Source organism: Pristiophorus japonicus, chromosome 7 (assembly GCF_044704955.1).
Source record: "Pristiophorus japonicus isolate sPriJap1 chromosome 7, sPriJap1.hap1, whole genome shotgun sequence".
Lineage (NCBI taxonomy): Eukaryota > Metazoa > Chordata > Chondrichthyes > Pristiophoridae > Pristiophorus > Pristiophorus japonicus.
The window spans coordinates 36,559,400-36,585,906 of NC_091983.1; the positions used below are offsets into that span (position 1 = coordinate 36,559,400).

The 26,507-nt window shown below is 45.2% G+C and overlaps 1 protein-coding gene across 1 annotated transcript in view; it reads right to left on the reverse strand.

The window, feature by feature from the left end:
* LOC139266579 (CUB and sushi domain-containing protein 1-like) overlaps positions 1-26,507 on the reverse strand; it is a 3,131,815-nt gene that overhangs the window by 649,887 nt on the left and 2,455,421 nt on the right. The window lies entirely within an intron of this gene.

Genomic DNA, 26,507 nt, shown 5'->3' on the forward strand with positions numbered 1-26,507 from the left:
TGAAGTGGGTAGAGGTGTTTCCGATGTGGAAATAACAAGTAAAACACTAACACTTTGCGAAGATTGTTTTCTTCATATGGCCTTCCAGAAAAAATTGTGACTGATAATGGGCTGCAAATTTGTTCAGAAGAATTTGCACAGTTCACGAGCAGAAACGCTGTGAAACATACCAAAGTTCCAACATACCACCCTACTTCAAATGGTGCAGCAGAGCGCACAGCACAAACTGTAAAACGTGCTCTCATCAAGCAAATGTAGAATCCAAATCCAAAGAAATGGCAGTTGTCGTTGGACCACGAACTAACACATTTTCTGATAACTTATTGTAGTACTCATACAACAACTAGTAGGACACCAGCAGAGTTGTTTCTCAAATGACAGCCACAAACCAGGTTACATATGAACATAAGAACATAAGAAATAGGAACAGGAGTAGGTCATACGGCCCCTCGAGCCTGCCATTTAATACGATCATGGCTGATCCGATCATGGATTCGGGTCAAATTTCCTGCCATTCCCCATAGCTCCTTATTCCCTTATCATTTAAGAAACTGTCCATTTCTGTCTTAAATTTATTCAATGTCCCAGCTTCCACAGCTCTCTCAGGCAGCGAATTCCACAGATTCATAACCCTCTGAGAGAAGAAAGTTCTTGTTGTTGAAGCCAAACTTGGCACAGTCAGTAGAAGAGAAACAGAGAAAGAGAATCATGATAGAGGTAGAGTAAGAGAGAGAAGTGTGAAATTGAATCAGAAGGTGAGAGTGAAGAACCATCAACATAAATGGTTAAAGTGGTTACCAGGAAAAGTAGTGAAGATATGTGGTCCTCGCACATATTTGGTCAAGATATTTGATCAAGAAAAGGTTAGGTTTGTTCACATTGATCATATTTTATCCACAGATGTAGAAGGAGTTGAAAGTTGGAATGATTCGATTATTTCTGATAAGTCAGATAGTCTTGTTACAAATAGAGTACCAGTAGCAAATCCTACATCAGCCATACCAGAAACAAGTCCAAGAGAAATTCAGAATTTAAGTCTGAGTCAGGCAGACACAGTCTGAAGTTGTAGAGAGTCCAAATGTCGATCAAGGGTTGCCCTTGGAGGAAAACTCTCCTCAGGCTCAGCCTAGAGTGTCCAAGTCCTAAAACAAGAGTGCAATGTTCTGTTCAAGAAATAAGGCATCCTCTTTGAATTATAAAAAAGCAGTTGTTAAGTTTGATTTGTAAATATGGAAAAATAAGTCCATATCTTTTGTTGTGAATAACCATGCAAGTTATGTACAATGATTATTTTGTTATGATTACTTCTTCATTGAGGGAGAAGTGTCATAGAGCTCCCCCTAGAGGACTACTGCTCCACCTAGTGGACTACTGATGTAATGCAACTACTGATGTAAATAAAATAAAAGGGTTATGTTGCAAAGTCACATGATGACAGTTTCTAGTTAAGAGCCATCTAGTTTGTGTGTTGTGTTAGTGATGTCATAAGAATATATCACAGATGGGGGCCTGAATTTTAATGGGGAAGGTGGGTTGGTTCTGAGAGAATGAGTTTCCCGTCAGCCCTGCCAACTTTAATGGCAGGGCAGGGCCTGATTTGAATGGGAAGTCTCTGGTTCCCCCCCCGCAGTCAGCCAGATTGAGAGGCTGGCTGGCTGGCCCCGGGCAGGTAAGCCTGTAGCACTAAGCCACAGAGAGGAGGGAGGGAGTGATCGCATGGGAGCTGGGCAGTGGAGCAGCAGCAGTGGCGGTCCGATGACAATCTGGGGCTGTGGTGTGGCAGGGGTGGCAGCAGCAGAGTGGGGGATGTCAGAAGATGATTAGGGGCCAACAGCGGCATGAGAAAGGCCGGAGGGAGTGTGGGGGGTGAGTGGGGGGGGTAGGCGGGAGGCATGGGGAGCGTGATTGGTGGTCTGGGTGGGAGGGGATTGGAGGCCTGGGGGGAGTGGGAGGCATTATGGGGGAAGAGAGCTGTTGGAGAGGATCAGTGGCCTCGTGGGGTGGGTCTCTGATCACAGGGCGGGGGGGGGGGGGTGGCGGGGTGGAGGAGTTAGGTAGGGACCCTGGATCCAGGAGTTAGGTGTAAAGGTACTTACCTGCTGTATCCAGCAGTCTTCGCCTTGCATTAGCTGGCGGGTTTCACAAAACCCGACCAACTAAAGTTAAAGACAATATGGAGGTTAAAGTAGAGGCTTGCAGTCTCATTATAATCTGGCCTCATGGCAGCGGGTTGACTACGCACCCCCGTCCAACATCAGAAGTGGGTCAGTTGGAGACAGGTTCAGGTCAGGATTCTGATTTTTAACACTTTAACTACCACACACGCCTCCAACTAACCCTTTTTTTTTAGATTAAATTTGCCCCTGAGGTTTCTGCCGCACACCTGGCAGTGAAGCAGGAGCACCTCTGATGAAATTCCTGGTAACGTATTTCGAGTACTTTCTTTAAGTGCAGAAATAGCTGAGACATGTCATAGCTAACAGATCCATCCACAACCATAATGTCATTTGTTAGCTTCTATTCAGCCTCATTTCTAAAATTTTGCAGATAAATCCAAAAGGGGATCTTCAACTTGTGTGCCATTCTTGTACTTGTGACATACACAGTCCAATCCCCCTTTCACTTGTATTGGGGTATGTGATAAGACACACAACAAGCATCCGTGTTTGTGACCCACCCAGCAGTGTTTTCTAGACATGTGCATGGTTCTAAAGGATATTCCCGGTGGAGTGTCCTTCCTGTGCCACGCATTTATGGTGACATGTTCCATGGGGCAGATGGCCTTACTCGCTCTGTGCACAGTTGCTGGAAAAACTCAACAGAATAATCTTGCTAATTGAATTTACTGTGTGTGGCATGCTCAGTGACCTTCTTTTGTTTGTCTGAGGGAAAAGAAAGAAAGACTTGCATTTATGTAGCGACTTTCACGACTACCGGACGCCTCAAAGTGCTTTACAGCCAGTGAAGTACTTTTGGAGTCTAGTCACTGTTGTAATGTGGAGCCAACTTGTGCACAGCAAGGTCCCACAAACGGCAACGTGACAATGACCAGATAATCTGTTTTCGTTATGTTGATTGAGGGATAAATATTGGCCAGGACACTGGGGATAACTCCACTGCTCTTCTTCGAAATAGTGCCATGGAATCTTTTACGAGAGAGCAGATGGGGCCACGGTTTAACATCTCATCCAAAAGACAGTACCTCAGACAGTGCAGCACTCTCTCAGCACTGCACTGGAGCATAAGCCTAGATTTATGTGCTCAACCTTCTGACTCAGAGGTTAGTGTGCTACCCACTTTTTTTTAATATTAATATTTAATGAACATTAAGAACATTTACGACATCGTGATCATTCCATTGTATCATACAAATCCATTTCGCCCTCTGCACATCCGTTCCTGCAACACATATTAACATCAAAACTTGAAGTTTAATTTGTCTCCTATAACATATAATAATCTATTGTACTTTACAAATTGATCATAAAAGACTCTTTTTAAATTATTTTCTGAATAAAACATCCACAGAGCCTTATAATGTAGTTTATATTTAATACTCTTTTAGGTTTATTCTCCTCCCCTTAAAACAGAGCATTCCTTCTTTGCATAATCACAGATCTAGCCAAACTAAACATTAAATTAATTGATGCTCCACTAGACTCGGGCAGAATCTCCTGCAATCCCCATCTCAAAATTGAGTCCCACGGGATTCCCATTCTTGCTCTTCGGTCCTCACCCAGCAAGAAAACTTCACACAACTGTTGAACATAGTACTTAAAATCCTTTAACTGCGGACATAACAACAGCAAATGGGACAGAGTCTCATCCCACGTCCCACACATTGACAAGTTGCCACCTCTACTCGCCCAATCTTACATAAGACTATCATGGTAAAAATCCAGTTATAAGCTAATTTGAAATCCATTTCAATCCACTCTGGACATTTAAAATTTGCCTACACTTCCTTCCAAATCCTGTTGAAGTCCAGCTGTGGGTATATATTCTGCCAAAACTCCTGACCAGCAGCTGCCTTAAATCTCCATTCTCTAAATACCCCATAGAAATCTCGAGTATTATAGTTGTCAACTTGGAACAACTCCTCCCCTTTTTCCAGCAGAAAGCTTGGAAAAGCGGGACGCATTATACCTCCTTTGGAGATTTGCGTATTTATTTATTTCTTCCATCCAATCCTGTGGCATTGCCCTCACAATCTTCTCATACATGATCTGAATTGCTTTTTTCTCGACCTCCTGAACCTCCTCCCAAACCATATACCACACTACCGCTTCCGGCAATCAACCTGGAATTAGGTCATACAATACATCTTTCACACATACAATACCAGCTTTTATAATACCTCTCCTTCAATGTTGAGCCACCTGTTCAAAAATAAGGGCTGTTCTAAAAATTCCCCAGCACCTTTGGGCATAAACTGCACACTTTATAAAAAATTGGGCCCAAGTGTCTACAACCCCCTTATAAAACTTAGGGAGAGGTTTAATCGATTTCAAAAACATATTGTTGTATTCCATACCACTTAATATTAAAAAAATGCTTTAATTTTAATTTAAAACCAATTCTTCCAAAAGCTTGTATTTGACTTCTGAAGAAATCTCTTCACTCATTTAATTCTAAAGGACTTTTTCTTCAAATCAATATCTGGGAAATTGAGTCCTCTCTGATTTCGCTGTCCAATGATGGTATTGTAAGCAACTAAGGCTGGTTCCCTTCCATAAAAACTTTACACAAGCCTCTCGGATAGATTTTTCCGCCCACAGGAATATCCTCCACTGTCAATAAGTACCATAGTTCAGATAGCAGGAGAGTTGGCTCTTCCTTGCACTTTCAACCACCTTCTTTCCCTTTCAACCACCTTCTTTCCCATCTTCCCAAAATCGTTTTAATTTTCATAACCTTCGGTTCCCAATTTGGTCGATCCACTTCATCCCTATCCTTCTTGCACTCCGTATGCACCCCTAGAACTTCTAAAACCTCCACCACCTTAAAAGGGCTTTCCTCCAATCACTCACCCCTACTTCTTCCCACAACCAGGCATTGGGATTCACTATAATTTACTCTGGCTCCTGAATCTCTACAATACTCCTCCACTACTCCCATAACTTTCCTCACTGATTCCCATCTCTCAATGTTAAGTTCATGTCATCTGCATATTGGTGTATCACTGACACCTGCCCGGAACTGGGAACCACAATCCCGACTGTGCCTTGTTCCTTTCGCGTCATGTAACCTAATGGTTCTGTTACTAATGCGTACAACAATGGGGACAGAGGACAACCTTGTCTCACTGATCTCTGTATTGGAAAATACTTGGATAAAAAACCATTACATTTAACACAGCTAAATGTGTTTGAATAAAAAATCCTTATCCACTCAATGAAATTTTTCCCAAAACCAAATGCTTCCAAAACCATCAATAAAAACTCATGAGACCCTATCAAAGGCTTTCTCTTGATCCATCTTTAGCACATAAGCTTCCGTCCCACTTTCTGTTGGATCTCAGATTGAGACCACAAAGTCAGTGATGTCCCGGCCTATGACTCCATAGGACTGAGAAGGTGAAACTATCTGTGGCATCACCTCCTTCATATGATTTTCCATAATCCTCACCAAGATCTTATAATCCACATTTAATAATGTGATTGGCCTCCAACTCTTCAGATCCCTTCTATCCCTTTATTTTTATAAGCTAAGCTTATGATACCTCTCCTCATAGATGGGGCCAGGCTTCCCTCAGTTTTAATCTCCTTAAAAACCTCTAAGACCAACTAACTTAAAATTTAAAAAAAATTATTTTATAAAATTCTGCACTTCGTCCATTGGACCCCAGTCTCCCCCGCCACCTTCATTCCACTTATTGCTACTTTTATTTCCGCTAATCCTACTTCTATGTCACACATGCTTCTCTCATCCTCCTTTAACCCCCTTCAATAAAATCACTAACCTTCCCCATCGCCAATTTGGAAATGTCCTCTTTTGTATATAACTCTTGATAAAAGCTACTGGCCGCCTCCATAATCTCCCCACTTTCATTAATGATCTTTTCCCCAACCCTTAACTCTCCAATTAATGATAAACTTTGTTGCAACTTCTCTTGCTCTAGAAAATATCTAGTGCATCTTTCTCCCTCCAATGCGTCATTGGCCTTTGTGCAAAAAATGACCCTCTTGCACTTTTCAGCTTGCAATAATTCCCACTTTTCCTTTAAAACCTTCCACTTAGTCTCTGCTCCCTTATCCCCTTCGTCAACTGCTTTACAGATATCTGTAAACCTTCTGTTTATATTCTCTTCTTGATGCCGGTTAGCTGTTGTTCTTTCTTTCCCAAAGCATACCGAAAAACGTTTACCTCATTTGAAATTGTCCCACCAAACTCTTTTTTCTTTTAAGAATAAATGTTCCTTTGAGCATTCTTTATTATATTTAAAATTCCTTCTTTAAAAGCAATTTTTTTCAGGTAATGATTGTTTAAAATCCACACCCCTGGATCAATCTTAACTCTGCTGTTCCTAATTTTAAGAACCAAAGCCAAGTGGTCAATAAAAAATACTATTCGGCTCTGTTTTAAAACATCACTCACACATCTCTTCTGGAGAATTCCCTTTTAATGGGGTTCCGATCCCTCCATAAGTCTCTCAAATTTAAATTTGCCATCATTTTTACAATCATCTCTCTGGAGTTATCATCCTTAAAGGTCATCTGGGCTGAAATGTCCATCCGAGATAAAAATACATTAAAATCCCTCACTATACAAGGGCTTTCCGCCTCTGCCACTTCTGTGAATAACCACCAAAAAAACTCATAACGTTTACAACGGTCATTCGGCGCATAGACATTAAAGAGATCACAATTCAATTCATCCATTTGTACCTTTAGCTGTAAAAAGGTCCCCTCAGTATCCTTGTCCACCAATGCAACGTTCTCTTTTATGGATGACCTCACTAAAACAGCCACCCTTCTACGGTTATTATTTGCGCAACTTGCAAACACTTCTCCATTCCAAACCTTCCAAACTCTTTCTAGGATATCCTCATCCCAAAGGTTTCTTACAGACACAACAGGTCAGTGTCTTTAAAGCACTGCAACAACTGCTGCAATTTCTTCTCGCCCCTCAGTCCGTTCACATTAATCGAGACCAATGTAATCATTGCATCTAATAAAAGAAGTGTGCCTGATAATCGTCACATCATTGTTTAATCTCTGACCCTTCTCTCCTCTCATACTCCTTCCCAAGCTTTTGGCAGCTGTTGCCTTCTCCTGCAGCCTCCGGCTATTTTTCAGCTCCAGTTTGAACTTTCCCTGCAGTTTCAGCCTCTTCCTGATATTAAATTTAGTCCACGGAACTGCCCCTTCTCCCTCCTTCTGCCCCTCACTAACCCTTCCCTTTCCACATGATGTCCCCCACCCCCCAATTCCATGTCTCCATCCTCCTCTGACTCCTCACTCTCGAGCTCTTTTGTAATCTCCCGTCCCTGTTCACCATCAGATACAGAATCTCCCTTAGCGAGTCCTCCTGCTAACATGGTCTCTCCAACAGCGCCACTGCCTTCGTCCTCACTCCCATCGCTGACCCTTGCTCCCCATTTCTTCTCTTTCTGGGACAATGGCGCGTCTCCACCCATCTTGTTCCCTTTTGCCGTCTTTGTCTCCCCGCTCCCGTCCTGCTGCCCCTTTAAGGCTCCTGCCTCTTGTATCCTCTCCTGCTCTTGCCCCCTCCTGCTCCCAAGATGTACAACTTCCCGTCTCTCTTTGGAGTGCTTACACTTACCCCACACCACCCTCTGCTACCGGACACCTGAAGGTGAGCCATATAATGGCTCGATTCTATCCCTGACCCGTGACGTCCTCCGCTGACTTTGTCCTTTTCCACCATACTTGGTGTGTTTGTCACCATCCCCACCCTGTTTTCTGCTTCGCAATTTTCTACCTCTTCTTGCGCTCTTTCCTCATTCCGTTCGGCGGCTGCATCCTCTGCCTGCTCCGCTCTTCTGGCCACGCCACTCACACCTCCTGCTCCTTCTCCCATCTCCTCTTCACTCAAGGAGCTTCCTTCTGCCTCACACTCACAGCGGGTGGGGCCTTTGCGACAAACCGCACAGCTCTCTGCCTTGCAGTTCCGAGCAATGTGTCCAGACTTGTCACAGTTATAACAGTACAGGTCTGGACAGCTTCATACTAAATAGCCGTGTCCAAGATAGTAATAGCAAACCTTCACCTGGTTATCATGCACAACCTGAAAGTACTGCACTCCTTCCATTGCTTTGAATTTCATGTTGTAGGGTTATGACTTCACCCCCTCTGGAAACCGCACTTTTACTTAACGGGTTCCATCGGCTACCCGCGTTCCAGGATAGTATCTCCTCTTTATTACTGAGCAAAGTTTAATGTCCCACGATTCCAACTTTTTTATCAGCTCATCATCTTCAACATAAACAGGAAGGTTTAAGAATGAAACGACCACCTCTTCAGAATACAGCAAAGATACATCCAAGTACTTCTCACCAACTTTCAGGCTCAGTAAAAGCCTTTCCACCTGCTCTCGGCCACTCACTGTCACTTCGAATCCAATATTCGGCTTTGGTTGGCAAGCAAAGCAACTTCCCTCACCGCTGTCCTCATGTACTGCCTGGATGATATCCCAAGCTCGCATCTCCTTATCCTGGCAGTGAACCACCACCGTGTTTTCTTTTCCAAACCTCCTGGGGTCCCGGCCCAAATCTTTGGACCTTTTATTCTCCCTTCTCAAGACATTCTCTCCCCTGATGAAATTCACACTGGGAGCATTGTCCTTTGAGGGTCCCAGCACTCCAGGCCCTCAGCAGCTATCTGACTGATGTTTATAGGCCAAAAAGGCCCTAGAATTTGTGGGGGGGAAAAAAAAAACACCAGCTTTTTACAAACTCACTCTAGCTCCTGCAGTAATCAGCAGCACCTGCTCATTCCTAGCTCCTCCCACCTAGAGAGTGCTACCGAGAGAGAGAGTGCTACCGAGAGAGAGAGAGAGAACTGCCGAGAGAGAGAGAAAGTGCTACTGAGAGCTAGAGAGAGAGCTGGAGTGAGAGAAAGAGAAAACAATCATATATGTATGTGCAAGTGATAAAGTACCAGGGGGAAAAACGTTGATATTCGTTACCATTGTGATCATGCATCCATAGGGATTCTAATTGTTTTTTATTTTCAAAGATTTGAATCAAGTTGATATGGCATTCATTGGATTCAGATTTGTATCAAACAAGACTAGTAACGTGCCACAACAAGGGGCTCACTCTATGTTTACAGTTCTGTTTTTACACATGTGGTGGGTTAAGTGCTAATGCAATGCCTCTCAAGAGGCTGATTTCTGTGTTGTTTACAACAGTGTTTCATGTCACTGAATAAATATTAAAGGAATGCACCAGGATACGTTTGTAGTCTGGTCTTACTTGTAAGCATTTGTTTAAAGGCAGCTTTCTTCTGCATCTGGCGGTATTATACCCAGTCTGGTAGTTCCTGATGCCGACACTGGATGCCTGAATTAGAAAGTGCTACAATCCACTGCATTGACATCCCTCAACGTGATGAGCGGGGGAGACTAATGGTTCACAGAGAAATGAGGATGGAGACAGGTTTTGTAGTAATGTGAAAGATGGGGAAAAGGGCAGAAAGTTGAGAAAAATTGGGGAGGGGTGTGCATGTTATATAAATACAAGTTGTTGTTGTTGTCTTTATGTGCAGTGGAAAGAAAGAAGTTAGTATAGAAGGTGAGGAAATGGGCTGAAAGTTCAGGCACTGCTTCTTAACCAAGTCCACTTAAAACCATTGAATAAAACTACAATATGTTCAATTCTAACCGTCTATTCTTTTGTGGTTTTTGACCTCACAATAACTTTCTTTTATAGCTGTGAATGGTTTTGCAATGACTTAAGTGGCGCTGACCTCTTTCATATCAAACTTTGACTAAAACTAAATGAACAAAGCAAATTCAAAGCTAAGATCCCACGAAGTGAACAGTAATTCAGCCCGTCCTCCTCAAGCACCGAGATAATCTTGCTGGGCCCACCAGTTTGAGCACTTCTGAGATGGACTCCCAAATGAAGCCAGTCAGTTGAAGCATTTGGAGTAAAGCAGTTTACAAGTCTCTCCCTTTTCTCAGCATGTCCCAAGTAAGTGATCTGACAATTAAGTCACTGCTTTTTCCTTAGCAGCACAGGTTTTACTCTCAGAGACATCTGAAAAAAATGGGAGTAGAAAGGTTGCTTGTATCTTTTTTCTTTCATTCTAACTGCATCCTCTTCGGTGTGTTTGGTGTAATTCTCATTATCGCTGATTGACCTGTCTGCTTAGTAACTTAACCTCTTCAGAAAGTAGACAAGCGAGTCTGACAAACAAATTAATCCTATTAGGAAATGTAACCACTATCGCCACCAAATGCTGGTTTCCCATCTAGCTAAAGCAGTGCTGTTGTAGTAAAAGCAAAATCTACTTTTTATTCAGGAAATATAAACACAAGGGTCGACAGCAACATACAAAATGGGATAGATCTTTTTCTTCACTGCCTGGCCAGTAATTTGCCAGAGTAGATCACCCACCCTTGAAAAAATCAATCCCATTGTCATTCCAACACAAAAGCAAAATACTGCGGGTGGTGGAATCTGAAATAAAAACAGAGAATGCTGGAAATCTCAACGGGTCAGGCAGCATCTGTGGAGAGAAAAATAGAGTTAACCTTTCGGGTCGACGACCCTTTGTCAGAACTGCCGAATGTTTGAAAAGAGCACGTTGTTAAGCATTGAAAGGGGGAGGGGAAGAAAGAACAAAAGGGAAGGTCTGTGATATGGTGGAAGGCAGGAGAGATAAGAGAGACAAAAGGGATGATGGGGCGAATTGAAACGGTAATGACAGAAGTTATAAAAAGGTTAAGCTGGATAGGATGTGAATGGCAGAGTAAAGACCGGCTGCCATTAGAGACAAGGAGAAAAAAAACAGAAAAAATAAAATTTTCATTCCATTGATTATTATAGACTGATAATCAGGCAGGTTCGATAAAGGGCAGGCGATATGCTAAATTATCACCCAGGCAATGAAGTCGAAAATCTACCCCAGTATTTTTTTACAATATCAGTGCAGTTCATGAATAATTTCTTCTTCACTTCAAAACAACCACCGCATTAAATTGATTAAATGCCAAACTAACCACCTATCATATTAACACGCAATTTTTCTGATTTGAATAATTGCTCTAGTAGGATTCAAAGTCAGGGAGGTTATCAAAATCATCTTGGTCAATCCACTACATAATTGCAATTCTGGCAGTAATATTAAGTATTTTGGTCCTTTCAGAAAAAACGAGTTAAATGAATCCCTGCCAAAGAGTGAGCAAGCTCAATAATAGATGATGAACACAGGATATGCAGGCAAGGGCTGTGATCATGAATCCTAACCGAAATATTAACATTCAATTGCTTCTCAGTCAATTGCTTGGATATCAGACATATGGTTGATCATCCAATTACAATGATGTATAACTGACATTGGATTGCAATATGACGAGTGGTGTGAAAAGAGGTTTTTGTATTAATATTGAAGTAACTTTGGGAGCAAAATTTAGTAACACCGTGTCCAGTGGCGGTAACCGAGGCAAGGCGGGAATTCCTGCGCGCGGTGCAAAATTGGGGTTACCGCCCCCGAGAGGAAGTGGAGTGCAATATTGTGCGGTCCACTTCCTCTCGGGAGTGGGACCTGGGATGTAAGCACGCAAATTTTCCAGCGCCTCTCCATGTAGCGCTGGCGCGAGCACAGGGCCCTTCACACTCCGTTAAAGAGGAGGGCATGCTGTGGCTCTGCAATGGGGCAAGGGGCCTCCACTATACCACCGAGGACACGGGGTGTCGTGGCTGCAGCCCGGCACAGAAGCGGAGTGCCGGGCTGCATAACCCGTTGCCGGAAATTTTGGATGTGTCGAACCATCTGCCTGTCCCCGGGCTGCACCATCGACCTGGCAGTAGGACGAAAATTTGAAAAAACATGGAGTTGTCGGCAGCGCGACCTCCCTTTTAAGGGTGGACGTGCCTCCCAGCCACAGACAGCTCCCCGCTGGAAAAGCTGTCAGTGACACTGACCGATGGCAGCACTGCTCCCCTCATCCAGGAAATCAATCTCGTGAACATTAGTTGCACTCACTCTAAGGCAAATATATCCTTCCCTAGGTAAGAAGACCAAGTGTTATAAATTGCCCCCCCACCCCAATTGGGGTGGATAATTCAAATTAAATGAATATTCTCCGCCCAAATCCATGGGGCAGAGAATAGAGGAAATTGGCCTCTTTAAAATGTTTTAAATCGTTGCGGCGGTATGCGGGGACGGCTGAGAGGTGGAGGTGCGTCAGGAGCGGGGCAGAAGGAGGGCAGTGTCTTCAGCGCGACACGAACGTGCCGCATCGCGCTGATGCAAAGCGAAGTTGCTTTCCTTCAGTTAAAGGGGAGGGCCGCTGCAAGCTCTGCAGCCACTTTAGTGGTGCCCACTAGGCCACCAGGGCGGGCTTTGGCCGGGCCAACGGCCTGGCCCCCAATAAGGGGTACCAGGCTGGCTGTTGGCAGCCCGGCCGGACCCATGGCCGCCACTGTCGTGCCGACTTCAGAGTCGGCTGGCAATTAAAATAAAATGGCGGCCGCAGCAGTGTGCCCTGCCCTTTAAGGATGGATGCGCTGGCCAACCACTGGCAACTTCCCGCCGAGAAAAGCTGTCAGGGGAAACGAGCGGCGGCAGCTCCGCTCTCGCAAAAGAATCGCCCTCGCAGGATGGAAATAGGTCACCTCCTGGCAGTAAGGGGTCGGCGCATGCCTGATGGGGCAGTAATGGACCTTAAAGAGGGTGGCAATTTCGGCCCCCAAAACGGTATACAGTGCTCCAGGTGTGGCCTCACCAAAGCCCAATATAATTGTAGTACGACTTCTTCACTCTTATACTCCAATCTCTTTGTAATAAAGGCCAACATACCATTTGCTTTCCTACTTGTTTGCTGTATGTGCATGCTAACTTTCTGTGATTTGTGTACAAGACCCAGGTCTCTCTGAATACCATTTCTCAATCTCTCACCGTTTAAAAAATATTTTGTTTTTCTATTTTTCCTAATAAAGTGGGTATCACACTTCTCCACATTATACTCCATCTGCCATGTTCCTGTTCAATCACTTAACCTGTCTATATCCCTTTGCAGCCTCTTTGCATTCTCCTCACAGCTTACTTTCCCACCTAGCTTTGTATCTTCAGCAAACTAGGATATATTACACCCTGTCCCCTCATCTAAGTCATTGATATAGGTTGTAAAAAGCTGAGGCATAAACACTGATCCTTACAGTACTCCACTAGTTATAGCCTGCCAACCTGAAAATTGTCCATTTATTCCTACTCTCTATTTTCTGTCCATAAACCAATGCTCAATCCATGCTAGGATATTACCCCAATCCCATGAGCCCTAATTTTGTGCAATAACCCCTGGTGTGGCACCATATTGAATGCTTTTTGAAAATCCAAATACACTATATCCACAAGTTCCACCTTATCTACCCTGTTAGTTACAACCTCAAAAAACTCGACAGATTTGTCAAACACAATTTCACATTCATAAATCCATATTGACTCTGCCCAATAAAATTATGATTTTCTATGTTCTCTGTTATCACATGCCTCATAATAGATTATAGCATTTCCCATACTATAAAACAAAGAGGGACTTAAAGAAGAATGACGGTATATGTTCCACTCTTTCCTTATGCCCCAATTATTTACACTGATTTCTGATCGTTTTACACCAGTTTTACGTTTCAGTGCATGCTAAGGATTTTCTCAGAAATTTCAGCATGAACTAGCGTTGGCAAGATCAGCATAGAAACTGACTTTCAGTAAAAGTCGTATCAATGAAACTCCAGGCCGCTATGTCAGAAAGAAATAAACCTCTTCTGTTTGGGTTGGGTTGCATGCAGAGAACGGAACCATTTCTCAGTCAAGTGTCCAAGGTGGAAACATCAGAACAATGGCAAACTGTGACTGCGTACTGTAGATAAAGCTAATTCTGACCGAGGTAAAGGTTCCATTCTCTTCCTGGAAATGTTTTGATCTGTACAAAATCAATTTGCTGACAAATTACATGCTAACATGCTCAGAATCAACAAACAAGTCAGATTTCAGCAAGTACTCAATTTTTAGCTGAGAATGAATACCCGAGACTGTTTGATGTGCCAAGTGGCAGAATGCTGCAGGTCTCTAACATTTCAACAAGACAAAAATGAAACCATTTGAAAAAAGAATCAGTGTTAAAATCCCCAAGAATTAAAACAGTGAGTTTCAAATAATGAATGTTGACTTGTTCTAGCTGCTAGATTCATTCAATATTCACTGTCTCTCTTCAAAAGAGAAAGGAAGTTAGAAGGTACATTCAACTTCATTCAAATCGATCTCAAAGTCCCACCTACATTGGTGTCAGCCTTTAGCTGTAAAAGGACTTGGGTAGAGTCAGTTTAATGAGCGTGTTCCTAATTTTGTGCAATAACACCAGTGTCCTGACTGATTGGATCTCTCTAATGGTGATGGTACTGAAGGAGATTGAGAAAGTGTACCGTGGCATTGATCCAAAGCAACTTAACAATGCCTTTAATTGTAATCGATGCCTACTTTGAACCATGGACAAAGTTCTGCCTGAAATAGTGAAAGTAAAACCATCGCAGTTTCCGATGCACAAATAGTTTTCACATGTTTTTGTCTGATGAAGAAATGAGTCTGCTGAAACCATTTGGAAGATGCAGATAATTGAGCATGTCTTTCAGGAGTCATTGGTGAGGCAGATGACCTTTTTGTCCGTGGTGTAGAGGAACAGAGCCTTGAGTAGAAATTGGAAACTCTTTTAAAGCAAAAGTAATAAAAAGCTTTCAAAATGAACAAGGACAAAATGAAACTCAAAGAATAAGAAGTGGAATGTTTGGATCAAAAACTCTCTGAAGATGGTCTAAAAATAGATCTTTCAAAAGGGAAGCTGTTCTTAAGATGCCTTCTTCTGTCAACAAGCAAGATATCCAGATAATTCTGAGAATTATTGTATTTCCTCTTCAGGAATCAGAGGTAATATCTCTTCTTTGTGACCTTTACATTCTCGACTGGCCACCCAAGTATGATAAAAATGTTATCACCATGATATCCTCAATGCTTTCCTCCCTCAACCTCTGCACCAAGTGACTTCTCATCCTTGATGATTTCAACCTCCATCTCAATTCATCATGCTCTCTCTCCTCTGCGTTCATTACCCTCCTGTCCTCCCTAAATCTCTGTCTCCATGTGAACTCTCCAACCCATATTCACGGCCATCCCCTTGACCTTGTCGTCTCTCGTGGCCTCGCTACTGACATTGTGTCAATCGAAGATAATGCCATCTCTGGCCACTTCCTTGTATCACCTTCCACCCCAACCCTACTTCCTTCTGTGTCCACCCCTGGAAAAAACTCTCTCCCAGCTCACTTACAACTGCACTTACGAATTCCCAACTGTCCAGCCTATGGCCCTTCATTCACCACAACATATCTGCTCAACCACACCCTCACCACCGCCTTTGATGCCCTCGTCCCTATTAAAATAATTACTCTCTCTCACCCTGGCCATTCCGCCTGATACAGCCCTCATCTTCACTCCCTTAAGTCCAAGGGACGCAGACTTGAACGGAAATGGCGGACAACTAGATTAGCCATTCACTGCAGATCTAGCTAGACCACAAAGTATTATCGGGTCTTACTCTTGTCTGCCAAAGCTTCTCACTATTCCAAGATCATTCTGGAATGCAAAGATAATCCCCGGCTATTATTTTTGACAGATAAGCATCTTCTTAAACATCTATTCCCTGTCTCCATCACAGTCACCTCCAACAACAAGTGTGAGAAGCTCATAGACTTTTGTCTCTAAGATTGAGACCATCTGATCAGCTGCCTCTGCCACTTCTCTCCATTCCCCTAGTCCACCATGCCAAACTTCCTCTAAGGTTCACCTTTGCCCGAGCTCTCATCTTTCTTCAGTTTCTCTCCAATCTCCCCTCTTGACCTCTCTAAGCTCATCTTGTCCATGAGACCCAATTCCTGCTCCCTTGACCATGTTCCCACTAAACTGCTGACCACCCAACTTCCTTTTCTGGCAATGTTAGCTGACATTGTTAATGGTTCTCTCTCCTCAGGTACTGTCCTGGTCTCCTTCAATTCTGCCATCATCACCCCTCTCCTCAAAAAAAAACCCTTGATCCCTCTGTCCTTGCTGATGACTGCCCTATCTCCAACCTTCTTTTCCTCTCCAAAGTCCTTGAACATGTTGTTGCCTCCTAATCTGTGCCCATCTTTCCATGAATTCAATGTTTGAATCCTTCCAATCCAGTTTCCGACCCTGCCACAGTACTGAAACGGCTCTCATCAAAGTCACAAATGACATCCTTTGTTACTGAAACAAAGGCAAACTATCCCTCCTCGTCCATCTCGACCTGTCTGTAGTCTTTGACATGGTTGTCCACTCCATCCTCCTCCAATGCCTCTCCATCATCGACAAGCTGGGTGGGACTGCACTCACCTGGTTCCATTCTTATCTATCTAATCGTAGCCAGAAAATCTCTTGCAATGGCTTCTCTTCATCATTACCTCTGGTGTCCCCCAAGGATCTATCCTTAGCCCACTCCTATTTCTCATCTATATGCTGCCCCGTCGCAATATCATTGGAAAACGTGGTGTCAGTTTCCACATGTATGCTGATGACTCGCAGCTATACCTCTCCACCACTTCTGAGGCTCCTCTATGGTGTCGAAATTGTCAGACTGCTTGTCCGACATGTAATACTGGATGAGCAGAAACTTTCTCCAATTAAATATTAGGAAGACTGAAGCCATTGTCTTTGGGCCCCGCCACAAACTCCGTTCCCTAGACATTGACTCCTTCCCTCTCCCTAACATCTGTCTGAGGTTGAACCAGACTGTTCACAACCTTGGTGTTATATTTGACCCTGAAATGAGTTTCCGACTATTTTCACCTCCGTAACATCGCTTGTCTCCGCCCCTGCCTCAGCTCATCTGCCGCTGTAAACCTCATTCTTGTCTTTATTACCTCTAGACTCGACTGTTCCAAAACACTCCTAGCTGGCCTCCCACATTCTTCCCTACGCAAACTTGCAGTCATCCAAAACTCAGCTGCCTTTGTCCTAACTCACACCAAGGCCCATTCACCCATCACCCCTGTGCTCGCTGACCTACATTGGCCCCCGATTAAGCAATGCCTCGATTTCAAAATTCTCATCCTTGTTTTCAAATCCCTGCATGGCCTCGCTCCTCCCTATCTCTGTAATCTCTTTCAGCCTCACAACCCCTATAGATATCTGTGCTCCTCAAATTCTACCCTCGAGCATCCCAAATTATAATCGCTCAACCATCGGTGGCCGTGCGTTCAGCTGCCTAGGCCCTAAACTCTGGAACTCCCTCCCTAAACCTCTCTGACTCTCTACCTCTCTTTCCTACTTTAAGATGCTCCTTAAAACACACCTCTTTGTCATCTGCCCTAATTTCTTATGTGGCTCGGTGTCAATTTTTTGTCTTATAACACTCCTGTGAAGTGCCTTGGGATGTTTTACTATGTCAAAGGCGCTATATAGATAAAAGTTATTATTGTTGTTGTTGTTTATATGGGCCTGTCACCATGAGTAAAGTTAGAAAGATAATTTCTCCATCATCAGTATTAAAATACCTCAACATCAATAAGTGTGTACTTCTACATTGTGATACATGCCCAAAAAAGACTGGGTGCATGTCTTGTGGAAGAACAGCCTGTGCCTTAGGCCTCAAGATTTCTAGTAGACAAAGATAGAAGTGATGCTCAGAGTAAAAAATTCTCATAGTGATTGATTTTGGAATGTAAAAAGTAAGGGGGAGAAATTTGCATGCTTTGCAACTGTCATTACTGCCTCCAGGGGACGCTAACGAGGCGCAAACCATTTCACGCCTGGGGTGGGGTGCTACCGGCTCCCGCGAAATTGCACGGGAGTTAGCGGAGGTGCAATACCGGCAGCACCCCGCTCCCACTGGTAGTGCCCAGGCCGTTACGTCTCTGGTGATGACATCATCGGCCTGCGCAGCGTCCCGTTTTCGCCCCGCAGCACAAATTGGTTGCCGTCAGCGATGTCAATGCCAGCCTCACAGGTTGTGAAGTGGGCTGCACTCTGCTCACGGAGTGAAATTTAAAAGGGACGAGCACAGCGCCATTTTGAATTTTCGCCCGACTTATATGATTTAGTTTAAAGGGGAAGTGCGCGGCGCCATTTTGATTTTTTGCCCTGCCTCCATGATTATTTTTGCGGGGTCCATGCTGTGATGGTGCAGCCCGGTACACCGCTTCGGTGCTGTACTGTGGCCATGGCACCCCACATCCCCAGTGGTGTAGTGGAGACCCCCACAAAACCCCTGTAAAGCTCGCCGCATACCCTCCCCTTTAACGGAAGGGGTGGGTCCTGTGATCGCGTCAGCACTATGTGGAGTGTCCGCGTAGCACTCCGACCTTCACGTGTTTAGTGCCCCAGATCCACTCCACAGAGGAAGTGGAGCGCCCTCGGGGGCGGTAATCCGAACTTAGATCGCGGGGCGGCATTTCGGCACTGGGCAAAGAGTCCCGCCTCATGAAGGTTACCACTCCCGAACGGGGCGATACGCAATTTCTCCCCCGAAGACTTCAGACAAAAATATGCAATGGAAGCCATTTTAAAAAGCGAAAGCTTCTGAGACTGTTTGTAGCATCTGTTATTAAGTTCCGTTATTAACAATATTTCAGAGCTTCAAAACATGTGGGGCCTAGAGTTTCCGCTAGGGTGAGCTGTTTTTTTCGGTGCAATTCTCCCAAAATCGGTGTAACCAGCATGCTGCGTTAATTAAACTTAATAATAGATGCTGCAAATAGTCTCAGAAGCTTTTGTTTCGCTCTGACTACAGTACAACTGTAACCAGCTGTGAAGAGAATCGTAAAAAGTTCCATTGGACTTCTGTTTTACACTTTACTTTTAGCTTTCTATGGTTTACAATATGTCAATCGCCCCATTGCCTAACTTTAAAATATTCCTAACACAGATGAGACTGCACACAGGGAGGTTAAAGTAACAGTGACCTCAGTCTTTAATAAGACACTCCAGAGTGAGGAACAGGCCTTAGGGGCCGGCTTCTATACAGTGCTCCCAAGGGATGCTGGGATCCCTTGGGACTTCAGGGGATGCGCTCCTTGGTGGCGGAACATGGGAGTGCATGCTTTACAGATACACAACATCACTCCCCCCTCAAAGTCAAAGTGAAAACTATTTACAAGGTGAGGCGGTCGGGAGCCTTTCTTTCCCTGGTGGACCGCCTCGGTACAAATATCTGTTCTGGTGTGTTGGCTGTGCCCTCGCTGGACTGGCATGTTGTTGGCCCTGCAGGGCTGCTAGGTGAGCCTGGCCTTGCTGGGCTGTTGGGCGTGATGGGTTCGATTTCCTGGTCCGGCATGATGTCATTGATCCTTTGGGTGTGTGTTGTGGGCTCGAAAAAGGTGGTGTCTGCTGTGGGTTCTTTAGGGCAATCTGTGAACTGCAGCCTTGTTTGCAAATTTGTCCATTGTCGAGTTTGACGACAAACACCCTATTCCCTTCTTTAGCTATCACCGTGCCGGCGATCCACTTGGGACCATGTCCATAGTTTAGCACATACACAGGGTCATTCAGATCAATTTCCCGTGATACAGCGGCGTGACCATCGTTTCATTTTGTTGCTGCCGTCTGCTCTCCACCTGATCATGCAGGTTGGGGTGAACCAGCGAGAGTCTGGTTTTAAGTGTCCTACTCATAAGCAGCTCAGCCGGGGGCACCCCTGTGAGCGAGTGGGGTCTTCTGCGGTAGCTGAGCAGTACTCGGGACAGGCGATTTGGAGTGAGCCTTCTGTGACTCATTTAAGGCTCTGTTTGATGGTTTGTACTGCCCGCTCTGCCTACCCATTGGAGGCTGGTTTAAACAGGGCCGAGGTGACATGTTTGATGCCATTGCGGGTCATGAATTCTTTAAATTTGGCACTGGTGAAACATGGCCCGTTGTCACTGACCAGTATGTCAGGCAGGCCGTGGGTGGCAAACATGACCCTCAGGCTTTCAATGGTGGCGGTGGCGGTGCTTCCCGACATTATTTCACATTCAATCCATTTTGAAAAAACATCCACCACCACCAGGAACATTTTACCGAGAAACGGGCCCGCATAGTCGACATGGATCCTGGACCATGGTCTGGAGGGCCAGGACCACAAACTTAGTGGAGCCTCTCTGGGCATGTTGCTCAACTGAGCAAACATGCTGCATTGCCGTACACAGGACTCTAAATCAGAGTCAATACCGGGCCACCACATGTGGGATCTGGCTATTGCTTTCATCATTACGATACCCGGGTGTGTGCTGTGGAGATCCGAGATGAACATCTCCCTGCCCTTTTTTGGTAGCACTACACGGTTACCCCACAACAGGCAGTCTGCCTGAATGGACAGCTCGTTCTTTCGCCCCTAGAACGGCTTGATTGGCTCTTGCATTTCAACGGGGATGCTGGCCCAGCTCCCATGCAGTACACAGTTTTTTTTACTAGGGACAGCAAAGGATCTTGGCTGGTCCAAGTCCAAATCTGGCAGGCTGTGACAAGTGATTTATCATTTTCAAACGCTTCTATGACCATCAACAAGTTTGCAGGCTGCGCCATTTCCACCCCCGTGGTAGGCAATGGTAGCCGACTGAGAGCATCCGCACAGTTCTCGGTGCCTGGCCTGTGGCGGATGGTATAGTTATACGCTGATAGCGCGAGTGCCCACTTTTGTATGTGGGCTGAGGCATTAGTACTTATCCCCGTGTTTTCAGCGAACAGGGATGTGAGGGTCTTGTGATCGGTTTCCAGCTCAAATTTGAGGCCAAACAGGTACTAATGCATTTTTTTACCCCGAACACACATACGAATGCATCTTTCTCAATCATGCTGTAGGCCCACTCGGCCTTAGACAAGCTCCTAGAAGCCCAGGCGACAGGTTGCAACTTCTCCGCAACGTTAGCTTGTTGTAATACACACCCGACTCCGTACGACAATGCGTCACATGCTAGTTCAAGCGTTTTACACGGGTTATACAATACAAGCAGGTTGTTGGAGCATAAAATGTTTCTGGCTTTCTCAAAAGCAATTCCTTTATTTTTTCCCCATACCCAGCTCTCACCTTTGCGCAATAGCTAGGAGCTGAATTAAAAAGTAGGACCTCAAAAGTAGTAATCTCGGGATTGCTACCAGTGCCACGTGCTAGTCAGAGTAGGAATCGCAGGATAGCTCAGATGAATACGTGGCTTGAGCAATGGTGCAGCAGGGAGGGATTCAAATTCCTGGGGCATTGGAACCGGTTCTGGGGGAGGTGGGACCAGTACAATCCGGACGGTCTGCACCTGGGCAGAATCGGAACCAATGTCCTCGGGGGAGTGTTTGCTAGTGCTGTTGGGGAGGAGTTAAACTAATATGGCAGGGGGATGGCAACCAATGCAGGGAGATAGAGGGAAACAAAAAGGAGGCAAAAGCAAATGACAGAAAGGAGATGAGGAAAGGTGGAGGGCAGAGAAACCCAAGGCAAAGAACAAAAAGGACCATTGTACAGCAAAATTCTAAAAGGACAGAGGGTGTTAAAAAAACAAGCCTAAAGGCTTTGTGTCTTAATGCAAGGAGTATCCGCAATAAGGTGGATGAATTAACTGTGCAAATAGATGTTAACAAATATGATGTGATTGGGATTACGGAGACGTGGCTCCAGGATGATTAGGGCTGGGAACTCAACATCCAGGGGTATTCAACATTCAGGAAGGATAGAATAAAAGGAAAAGGAGGTGGGGTAGCATTGCTAGTTAAGGAGGAGATTAAGGCAATAGTTAGGAAGGACATTAGCTTGGATGATGTGGAATCTATATGGGTAGAGCTACAGAACACCAAAGGGCAAAAAACGTTAGTGGGAGTTGTGTACAGACCTCCAAACAGTAGTAGTGATGTTCGGGAGGGCATCAAACAGGAAATTAGGGGTGCATGCAATAAAGGTGCAGCAGTTATAATGGGTGACTTTAATATGCACATAGATTGGGCTAACCAAACTGGAAGCAATACGGTGGAGGAGGATTTCCTGGAGTGCATAAGGGATGGTTTTTTAGACCAATATGTCGAGGAACCAACTAGGGGGGAGGCCATCTTAGACTGGGTGTTATGTAATGAGAGAGGATTAATTAGCAATCTCGTTGTGCGAGGCCCCTTGGGGAAGAGTGACCATAATATGGTGGAATTCTGCATTAGGATGGAGAATGAAACAGTTAATTCAGAGACCATGGTCCAGAACTTAAAGAAGGGTAACTTTGAAGGTATGAGGCGTGAATTGGCTGAGATAGATTGGCGAATGATACTTAAGGGGTTGACTGTGGATGGGCAATGGCAGACATTTAGAGACCGCATGGATGAACTACAACAATTGTACATTCCTGTCTGGCATAAAAATAAAAAAGGGAAGGTGGCTCAACCGTGGCTATCAAGGGAAATCAGGGATAGTATTAAAGCCAAGGAAGTGGCATACAAATTGGCCAGAAATAGCAGCGAACCTGGGGACTGGGAGAAATTTGGAACTCAGCAGAGGAGGACAAAGGGTTTGATTAGGGCAGGGAAAATGGAGTATGAGAAAAAGCTTGCAGGGAACATTAAGGTGGATTGCAAAAGTTTCTATAGATATGTAAAGAGAAAAAGGTTAGTAAAGACAAACGTAGGTCCCCTGCAGTCAGAATCAGGGGAAGTCATAACGGGGAACAAAGAAATGGCAGACCAATTGAACAAGTACTTTGGTTCGGTATTCACGAAGGAGGACACAAACAACCTTCCGGTTATAAAAGGGGTCGGGGGGGTCTAGTAAGGAGGAGGAACTGAGGGAAATCCTTATTAGCCGGGAAATTGTGTTGGGGAAATTGATGGGATTGAAGGCCGATAAATCCCAGAGTACTTAAGGAGGTGGCCTTGGAAATAGTGGATGCATTGACAGTCATTTTCCAACATTCCATTGACTCTGGATCAGTTCCTATCGAGTGGAGGGTAGCCAATGTAACCCCACTTTTTAAAAAAGGAGGGAGAGAGAAAACAGGGAATTATAGATCGGTCAGCCTGACATCGGTCGTGGGTAAAATGATGGAATCAATTATTAAGGATGTCATAGCAGTGCATTTGGAAAGAGGTGACATGATAGGTCCAAGTCAGCATGGATTTGTGAAAGGGAAATCATGCTTGACAAATCTTCTGGAATTTTTTGAGGATGTTTCCAGTAGAGTGGACAAGGGAGAACCAGTTGATGTGGTATATTTGGACTTTCAGAAGGCGTTCGACAAGGTCCCACACAAGAGATTGATGTGCAAAGTTAAAGCACATGGGATTGGGGTTAGTGTGCTGACGTGGATTGCGAACTGGTTGTCAGACAGGAAGCAAAGAGTAGGAGTAAATGGGTACTTTTCAGAATGGCAGGCAGTGACTAATGGGGTACCGCAAGGTTCTGTGCTGGGGCCCCAGCTGTTTACACTGTACATTAATGATTTAGATGAGGGGATTAAATGTAGTATCTCCAAATTTGCGGATGACACTAAGTTGGGTGGCAGTGTGAGCTGCGAGGAGGATGCTGTGAGGCTGCAGAGCGACTTGGATAGGTTGAGTGGGCAAATGCATGGCAGATGAAGTATAATGTGGATAAATGTGAGGTTATCCACTTTGGTGGTAAAAACAGAGAGACAGACTATTATCTGAATGGTGACAGATTAGGAAAAGGGGAGGCGCAAAGAGACCTGGGTGTCATGGTACATCAGTCATTGAAGGTTGGCATGCAGGTGCAGCAGGCGGTTAAGAAAGCAAATGGCATGTTGGCCTTCATAGCGAGGGGATTTGAGTACAAGGGCAGGGAGGTGTTGCTACAGTTGTACAGGGCATTAGTGAGGCCACACCTGGAGTATTGTGTACAGTTTTGGTCTCCTAACCTGTGGAAGGACATTCTTGCTATTGAGGGAGTGCAGCGAAGGTTCACCAGACTGATTCCCGGGATGGCGGGACTGACCTATCAAGAAAGACTGGATCAACTGGGCTTGTATTCACTGGAGTTCAGAAGAATGAGAGGGGACCTCATAGAAACATTTAAAATTCTGACGGGGTTAGACAGGTTAGATGCAGGAAGAATGTTCCCAATGTTGGGGAAGTCCAGAACCAGAGGTCACAGTCTAAGGATAAGGGGTAAGCCATTTAGGACCGAGATGCGGAGGAACTTCTTCACCCAGAGAGTGGTGAACCTGTGGAATTCTCTACCAGAGAAAGTTGTTGAGGCCAATTCACTAAATATATTCAAAAAGGAGTTAGATGAGGTCCTTACTACTAGGGGGATCAAGGGGTATGGCGAGAAAGCAGGAATGGGGTATTGAAGTTGAATGTTCAGCCATGAACTCATTGAATGGCGGTGCAGGCTAGTAGGGCCGAATGGCCTACTCCTGCACCTATTTTCTATGTTTCTATGTTTCTATGTAGGGGTTCTAAAAGGGTGCTTAACCCCGGTAAGAAGTTACCAAAATAGTTGAGGAGTCCCAGAAACGACCACAGCTCTGTGACATTCTGTGGCCTGGGCGCGTTCCTGATAGCCTCTGCTTTGGCATCTGTGGGCCGAATGCCGTCCGCCGCGATCTTTCTCCCCAAAAACTGCACTTCTGTTGCCATGAAGACGCATTTCGACCTCTTCAGCCGCAGCACGACATGATCCAGTTGCTGGAGGACCTCCTCCAGTTTTTGCAGGTGCTCGGCGGTGTCCCAACCCGTGACCAAAATGTCATCCTGAAAGACCACCGTGTGTGGTACCGACTTGAGTAGGCTCTCCATGTTTCTCTGGAAGATCGCTGCAGCCGACCGAATTCCAAACGGGCATCTGTTGTAGATGAACAGTCCCTTGTGCGTGTTGATGCAGGTGAGGCCCTTTGAAGACTCCTCCAGCTCCTGCGTCATGTAGACCAAAGTCAGGTCGGGCTGGGTGAACATCTTGCCTCCTGCCAGGGTCGCAGTCGCAAATAGGTCTTCTGCCTTCGGTAGTGGCTATTGGTCCTGTAGCGAGAACGATTAATAGTTACTTTATAATCGCTGCAAATCCTGACCGTACCATCACTTTTGAATACTGGAACAATCAGGCTGGCCCACTCGCTGAATTCCACTGGGGAGATGATGCCCTCGCGTTGCAGCCTGTCCAGCTCGATTTCCACTCACTCCCTCATCATGTGAGGTACCACTCGCGCCTTGTGGTGAATGGATCGTGCCTCTGGGACCAAGTGGATCCGCACCTTCGCCCTGGAAAAGTTTCCAATGCCTGGCTCAAAAAGGGAAGGAAATTTGTTGAAAACCTGGGTTTTCACATGAGGCCTCATCCACATGTGATAGCGCTCGGATGTCATCCTAGTTCCAGCGGATTTTGCCCAGCCAGCTCCTTCCAAGCAGTGTGGGGCCATCACCCGGGACAATCTAGAGTGGCAGTTTGTGCACCGTACCCTCGTAGGTGACCTTGACCATGGCGCAGCCCAGGACAGTGATAAGCTCTTTGGTGTACATTCTCAGTTTCATGTGAACGGGGCTCAGGGCTGGTCTGAATGCCTTGTTGCACCAGTCTCTCAAACATTTTTTTACTCATGATGGATTGGCTAGCGCCAGTGTCCAATTCCATGGCTACGGGTAAGCCATTCAATTTTACGTTTAGCATTATAGGTGGACATTTCATCGAAAATGTGTGTACCCCGTGTACTTCAGCATCTGCCTCCTCTTTCTGAGGCTCTAAATTGCTTTGATCCACCATGGACCGATCTTCCTCTGCCACATGGTGGTTAGCAGGTTTTGCAGAGCTTGGAGGTGCCCTATTGTTCCACAGCTCTTGCAAACATATCCTTTGAAGCATCATGAATAGGCTGAATGGAAGCCTCCACAATGCCAACAAGGTGTGAACTGCCTTGCATTCATCCTTTGTTGGGGACTCTGAGTCATCTGGGTCACCTGAGGCCTGCTGGCAGTTGCAGACTCATGGGTTCTGCCCTGTACGTTTCTGCTCGCAAACACAGTTCCAGTTAATTTATGAACATTGATAGCGAGTGTGTGCTGAGAGATTTGTTTGGTGTTATCACTGGTGGACATAAACGCCTGTGCTATTGCAATGAGGGTCAGTGTCTCTTCAGTCAAAAGTTTTCGTAGGATGGTCTCGTGGCCAATGCCCTGTAAAAAAAAGTCTCTGAGCATCTGCTCCAGGTAGCCATCAAACTCACATTGTCCTGCAAGTTGCCTTAGCTCGGCGATGTAGCTCGCCACTTCCTGACCTTCAGATCGCTGGCACGTGTAGAAGCGATAACTCGCCATCAGCACGCTCTCCCTCAGGTTAAGATGCTCCCGAACCAGTGTACACAG